This window comes from Spermophilus citellus (assembly GCF_964194105.1).
Source record: "Spermophilus citellus genome assembly, chromosome: 1".
Taxonomy (NCBI): domain Eukaryota; kingdom Metazoa; phylum Chordata; class Mammalia; order Rodentia; family Sciuridae; genus Spermophilus; species Spermophilus citellus.
In genome coordinates, this window is record NC_138182.1 from 250,798,771 (window position 1) to 250,806,663 (window position 7,893).

Genomic DNA, 7,893 nt, shown 5'->3' on the forward strand with positions numbered 1-7,893 from the left:
GTAGAAAGGCCAGCACAAGACTGATAATAACATTATTGTGTTTTGATATTTGCTTAGATATGGGGTAGGCACATCAGAAAATGCATGTTTAGGACTTCTTGATTTTTTTTGTCCTATTCTTGACCAATTCCCAAACATCCCATATTCACCCAATTATAATGCAAAAAACTTATAGTAATCCTAGTCTTCCCTCTTTCCCTCAATCAGCAAATCTTGTGGAATCTACTTCCACAATATTCCTGAATCTCTAACATTACTATTCTAGGTCACCATTATCTCTTGCCTGTTTTTCAGTAGTAACTTTCTAATTGGTTACTTCACTTCCTCTTAGAATTTTAAACAATGCTTTGTTTAAAATCTTCTTTTGCTTCCATTGCTTTTAGAATAAAAACTCAATGTCTTCACCATGAGCTATAAGATCTTAATTGATCCACCCTCCATTAACATCTGCAATATTATATCAAGTCACATTACAAACCATATTCCAGCCATGCTGGTCTTTTCTGAGTGCCTTAAATTTCCTAAACACTTTTGTGCAACAGTGGTTTTACACTTGTTATGTTCTTTGTTTAGAATACTCCTCACATGTCTGGCTCCTCATTTTCACATTTCCTGATTTTTTTTTATTAATGAAGCTTTTTATTTCTCTCATAATAGCAATTTCAATATTTATCATCTCTCTCATTAATTTTTATGCTGTTTCCTCTACTGAAAAATATGCTTCAGGCAGAAACAAAGATCTTGTCTGTCCTAATTCACCATTGTATCACCACTGCCTAGCACCATGCCATAGACATAACAGATGCTCAATGAATATTTCTGAATTCTTGAGTAATTGAATGAGTAATTCAAGATCTGACACATTACTACATCTGTCGATAATAGAGTGAAGAGAATGTCTAGATTTAGCTAAGAGCATAGATTCTGTTGCAAAGTGCTGATCTACTTAACTAGAGCATTCTTAATAAATGCTTTCAGTTATCATCAGCACAGCACTCATCTATTGATTCAAGCATTTGTTGAATACTTGCATTGTGCCCCATTACAATATATTTAAGAATTGTAATTATAGGCAAAAACCCAATGTTCATGAAGCTTGGTTTTTAGAACATGAATTAAGTAATGCCATTTGGGAAAGCCAGTAAGTGGAAGCTTTCCAACCCCCTCTGTAGGAAATCTGGACATGCCTGGTCTCTTTGGCGCTAGTTGAGGGGCTCCCCAGGAAGGTAAAAGTGTCTCTTGCCTACATCTGTCCTGCATGGTTCCAGACTTCAAATACCAAATTCTATTCCAAGAAGAGATGCCAAGGGTCATTTTGCAGAAATGTGTCCAAATGTGCTGTCAAACCAAAGAAGCCTGAGAATCAAAGCTAAGACAGCCAAGAATCCAGGGAAGGCTACGCTAAAGAAACAGTCGGTCAGAACTTGGAACAGGGAGGTAATGACCAGGATCTAATGCTTTATGCTTTCCTTGTTGTAGGTGGAGTATTCAGTGAGACTAGCCAGTATATTTAAAGTATCTGGGACAGGGCAGACAACAAGCAAATTGGGTTTCAAAAATTAGCTAGGATAGAAATTAATTCTACCAGAGATTTTTAGGAATATGAAATAAGTGCTAATAAATGTAATTTGAGTTGAAAAAGCTGACAGATCCTGTCTCTTTCTAAATATATTCTTTATTGACTCACTTTTAAAATAGAGTTTTCAATTTTAACCCATAAGGCAATTGACATAGAACAAGAAATAATTGCCAGAAAATTTATAGTAAATATTAGAACCATAACAGAACACTAATTCATTAATCCCCTACTGAAAAGGTTCAATTTATTTTCACCCAGAAAGAAAAAAAGGAAACTTAAAGAGTGAAGTTTTGGGAATTCAATAATGGTATTTTTTTTAGTGTAACTTTCTCAGATTGGGTTTCCCTGAAACAAACTCAGACACAAGAATTCATGTGCGAGTGAAAAAATATTCCGGGGGTTGGGGGGAGTAATGAAGTGAGAGAAACAGGAGAGAGAATGGAACAAGCCAAGTAAAAGGCAACTTGAGGCAAAGTCCCTTGCTCTGAAGGATGACTTCAACTTGATTCCACCATGGTTCTCTAGAATACGGGTATATCTCAGAATCATCCTGACCTGGGATAAGGGGGCCGGCTTTCATACTGGTACATTGCATCAAAGCATCATTAATAAAGTCATCCTAAGCAGACATAAATACCAAGCTCTTCTCGGTATCTTCACAGGCAGACTAGCAACTCTATTTATAATTATAATTATCTGAGCTGGACATTTTGGTGCATGCCTATAATCTAAACAACTCTGGAGTCTGAGCAGAAGGATCACAAGTTTGAGTCCAGTCTCAAATTTCAAAATAAGGGCTGGGGATATAGCTCATTGGTAAAGCACCCTGGGTTCAGTCCCCAGTACCAAAATAAGATAAAACAAATTGTAATCAGTTATCATCTCCTAATCCCTATATTCTTTCTTGTTTTATTATTAGATAGCTTTATTGACTTTAAATAGAATGAAAAATTTACATACTCTTAATCAGTTTGGATATTGTATAACTTAATGAAATCACTTATTAATGCTCAATTTCATTGCATTTTCTTTCTTTATATTTTTCTTTATAAATTTCTTTCTTTATATATTTTTATATATTTTATATATTTCTTATAATTCTTTATATATTACATTATATATTTCTTTGTATATTTTTCTTTATATATTTTTTTTCATTTTTTTAATTTCCATAGGAAACTTTATTGATTTTTAGATGAGTGCTCTATGAATACTTACCTAGTGATAAAAATGATAGAAATAATTCTGTATATTAACTTTAAACTTTCTTTTTAAAATTTATATATTATAGCAGAATGCATTACAATACTTATTACACATATAGACACAATTTTTCATATCTCTGGTTGTATAAAAGTATAATCACACCAATTTGTTTCTTCATACCTGTACTTTGGAATAGTAATGATCATCACATTCCACCATCATTAATAACCCCCTGCCCCCTCCCTTCCCCTCCAGCCCCTCTGCCCTATCTAGAGTTTGTCAGTTCCTTCCATGCTCATCTCCCTATCTCACTATGAATCAGTCTCCTTATATCAAAGAGAACATTCAGCATTTGGTTTTTTGGGATTGGCTAACTTCACTTACCATTATCTTCTCCAATTCCATCCATTTACCTGCAAATGCCATGATTTTATTCTCTTTTATTGCTGAGTAATATTCCATTATGTATATATGCCACTTTTTTTAATCCATTCATCTATTGAAGGGCATCTAGGTTGGCTCCACAGTTTAGCTATTGTGAATTGTGCTGCTATAAACACTGATGTGGATGTGTTCCTATAGTATGCTCTTTTCAATTCCTTTGGGTATAGTCTGAGAAGGGAAATAGCTGGGTCAAATGGTGGTTCCATTCCCAATTTTCCAAGAAATCTCCATACTGCTTTCCATATTGGCTGCACCAATTTGCAGTCCCACCAGCAATGTATGAGTGTCCCTTTTCCCCCACATCCTTGCCAACACTTATTATTGTTTGTCTTCATAATAGCTGCCATTCTGACTGGAGTGAGATGGTATCTTAAGTAGTTTTGATTTGCATTTCTCTAATTGCCAGTGATGATGAACATTTTTTTCATATATATGTTGATTAGTTGTATATCATCTTCTGTGAAGTGTCTGTTCAGGTCCTTAGCCTATTTATTGATTGGATTATTTGAGGGGTTTTGGTGTTTAACTTTTTGAGTTTTTATATATCTTAGAGATTAGTGCTCTATCTGATGTGTGAGAGGTAAAGATTTAATCACAAAATTAGGTTCTCTATTCACCTCACAGATTGTTTCTTTTGCTGAGAAGAAACTTTTTAGTTTGAGTCCATCCAATTTATTGATGCTTGATTTTAATTCTTGTGCCACAAGAGTCTTATTAAGGAAGTTGGGGCCTAATCCCATATGATGGAGATTAGGGCTATTTTTTGTTCTATTAGATGCAGGATCTCTGGTTGTATTCCTAAGTCCTTGATCCATTTTGAATTGAGTTTTGTGCATGGTGAGAGATAGGGTTTTAATTTCATTTTGTTGCATATGGATTTACAGTTTTCCCAGCACCATTTGTTGAATAGGCTATCTTTTCTCCAATGCATGTTTTTCGCACCTTTGTCTAATATAAGATAATTATAGTTTTGTGGGTTAGTCTCCATGTCCTATATTCTGTACCAGGTCTACCAGTCTATTTTGGTGCCAATACCATGCTGTTTTTGTTACTATTGTTCTGTAGTATAGTTTAAGGTTTCGTATAGTGATGCCACTTGCTTTACTCTTCATGCTAAGGATTCTGTTAGCTATTCTGGGTCTCTTATTTTTCCAGATGAATTTTATGATTGCTTTTTCTATTTCTATGAGGAATGTCATTGAAATTTTGATTGTAATTGCATTAAATCTGTATAGTGCTTTTGGAAGTATGGTTATTTTGATAATATTAATTTTGCCTATCCAATAGCAAGGTAGATCTTTCCATCTTCTAAGATCTTCTTTGATTTCTTTCTTTAGAGTTCTGTAATTTTCATTATATAGAACTTTCACCTCTTTTTGTTGATTCCCAAGTATTTCTTTTTTTTTTTTTTTTTGGCTATTGAAAAATGGGTGGTTTTCCTCATTTCTCTTTCTGAAGATTTGTCACTGATATACAGAAATGCCTTTGATTTATGGGTGTTGGTTTTATATCCTGTTACTTTGCCTAATTCATTTACTTGTTCTAGAAGTTTTCTGGTGGAACTTTTAGGGTCTTCTAGGTACAAAATCATGTCATCATCAAATAACGCGAATTTGAGTTCTTCTTTTCCTATGTGTATCCCTTTACTTTCTATTGTCTGTCACATTGCTCTGCTAGTGTTTCAAGAACTATGTTAAATAGAATTGATGAAAAAGGGCATCCCTGTCTTTTTCCAGTTTTTAGAGGAAATGCCTTCAATTTTTCTCCATTTAGAATGATGTTGGCCTGGGGCTTTACAGAGATAGCCTTTATGATGTTGAGATATGTTACTGTTATCCCTAGTTTTTCTATTGTTTGAACATAAAGGGTGCTGTATTTTGTCAAATGCTCTTTCTGAGTCTATTGAGATAAGCATATGATTCTTATCTTTAAGTCTATCAATGTGATTAATTACATTTATTGATTTCCGTATGTTGGACCTACCTTACATCCCTGGGATGAATCCCACTTGATCATGGTGCAAGATCTTTTTGATATGATTTTGTACTCGATTTGCGAGAATTTTATTGGGAATTTTTGCATCTATGTGTATTAGAGATATTGGTCTGAAGTTTTCTTTCTTTGATGTGTCTTTTCCTGGTTTGGGGATCAGAGTGATATTGGCCTCATAGAATGAGTTTGAAGTGCTGCCTCTTTTTCCTATTTCCTGAAATAAATTGAAGACTATTGGTATTAGTTCTTCTTTAAAGGTCTTGTAGAACTCAGCTGTGTATCTGTCCGGTCCTGGGCTTTTCTTGGTTGGTAGATTTTTGATGGCGTCTGCTATTTCGTCACTTGAAATTGATCTTTTAAATTGTGTATATCATCCTGATTCAATTTGGACAAATTATATGACTCTAGAAACTTGTCGATGCCTTCAACATTTTCTATTTTATTGGGGTGCAAGTTTTTAAAATAATTTCTAATTATCTTCTGTATTTCTATAGTGTCTGTTGTGATATTTCCTTTTTCATCACATATCTTAGTGATTTGAGTTTTCTCTCTCTTTCTCTTTGTTAGCATGGCTAAGGGTCTGTCAATTTTATTTATTTTTTTCAAAGAACCATCTTTTGTTCTGTTAATTTTTTTAATTGTTTCTTTTGTTTCAATTTCATTGATTTCAACTCTGATTTTAATTATTTCCTGTCTTCTGCTGCTTTTGATATTGATTTGTTCTTCTTTTTGTAGTGCTTTGAGCTGTAATGTTAAGTCATTTATTTGGTGACCTTTTCTTCTTTTAAGGAATGAACTCCAGGCAATGAACTATCCTCTTAGAACTGCTTTCATAATGTCCCAGAGATTTCAATATGTTTTATCTGTGTTCCATTCACCTCTAAATTGTTTTAAATCTCCTCCTTGATGTCTTCTGTAACCCATTGTTCATTCAGTAGCATATTATTTAGTCTCTAGGTGTTGGAATGGATTTTATTTCTTATTTTATTTTTGATTTCTAATTTCATTCCATTATTATCTGATAGAATGCAGGGTAGTATCTTTTTTATATTTGCTAAGAGTTGCTGTGTGGCATAATATATGGTCTATTTTAGAGAAGGATCCATGTGCTGTTGAGAAGAAAGTATATTCTCTTGTTGAAAGATGAAATATTCTATATATGTCAGTTAAGTCTGTCACTGATTGTATTATTAAGTTCTATAGTTTGTTTGTTCAGCTTTTGTTAGTGATGAAAGAAGTGTGTTACAGTTACCCCAAATCATTGTGTTGTGGTCTATTTGACTCTTGAACTTGAGAAGAATTTGTTTGATGAACATAGCTGATCCATTGTTTGGGGCATATATATTTATAATTGTTAAGTCTTGTTGGTGTATAGTTCCCTTGACAGTATGTAGTCCCTTCTTTATCCTTTTTTATTGACTTTAGTTTGAAGTCTGCTTTATTTGAAATAAGGATAGAAATCCCTGCTTGCTTCCACAGTCCATGTGAGTGGTATGAGTTTTCCCAACCCTTCACCTTCAGTTTGTGGATGTCTTTCTCTATGAGTCTCTTGGAGGCAGCATATTGTTGGTTCTTTTTTAAAATCCAATCTACTAGTCTATGCTTTTGATTGGTGAGTTTAGGCCATTAACATTCAGGGTTATTACTGAGACAAGATTTGTATTTGCAGCCATTTTGTTTATTTTTGGTATTGAATGTGACTTGGTTTCTCCTTTGATTAGAATTTTCTTTAGGGTAATCCCTCCCTCTACAGACTTTCATCATTGTTTTTCATTTCCTCTTCTTGGAATATTTTGCTGTTGTTTCTTTACATTTTCCAAAGATTTTATTTTGAAAAAAAAATTTAACATATAGCAAAATTGGAAGGAATTTTGTAATGAACATCCCAACACTGATCACCTATATTTGACCATTTAGTTTTACTGGACTTGTTTTGTTACATTTCAGTCTCTTCACCATTATTTCAGTATTCAGCCATCTTATTTTTTATGCATTTCAAAGTAAATTGCAGACATTAGCTTTAATTCACATTTCTCTGATGTCTGATCATGCTGATCACTTTTATAATATACTTAGTGTCCTTTCATATCTCCTGTGATGTAAAATGTCTATTAAAACTTTTTAGATTTGGTTGTCTTTTGCTTCTTGAGTTGTTAAGCCTGGTTTATCTGTCAAAGATACTTATTCTTTCTCAGATGCATATTTTGTGTACTTTTAATCCACACCTGTGGTTTAACTATTCATTTCTGTAATATGTATTTTGGTAAGCATGAATTTTAAGACTTCTGGGGCAAGGTACTAGGGATTAAACTCAAGGGTGCTTTACCACTGAGCTACATCCCCAGCCCTTCTTATTTGTTATTTTGAGACAGGGTCTTGCTAAGTTGTTTTGGGCCTTGCTAAGTTGCTGAGGCTGGCCTCAAACTTGTGAACCTCTTTCCTCAGCCTCTCAAGTCACTGGAATTACAGGTGTGTGTCTCTGAACATGGCAAATTTTAACTTTTCATAAAGTATAATTTACCACTTGGTAGCTAATATTTAAGAAATCTAATAAACCTGTGCTTTCATGAACATCATGAAAAAAGTTCTCCCATGTTTTCTTTTATATTCAGATCAATAATTCACCTTGAGTTAGTTTTGTGTGTAGTGTGAAGTAAGATTTAAATTTTTAA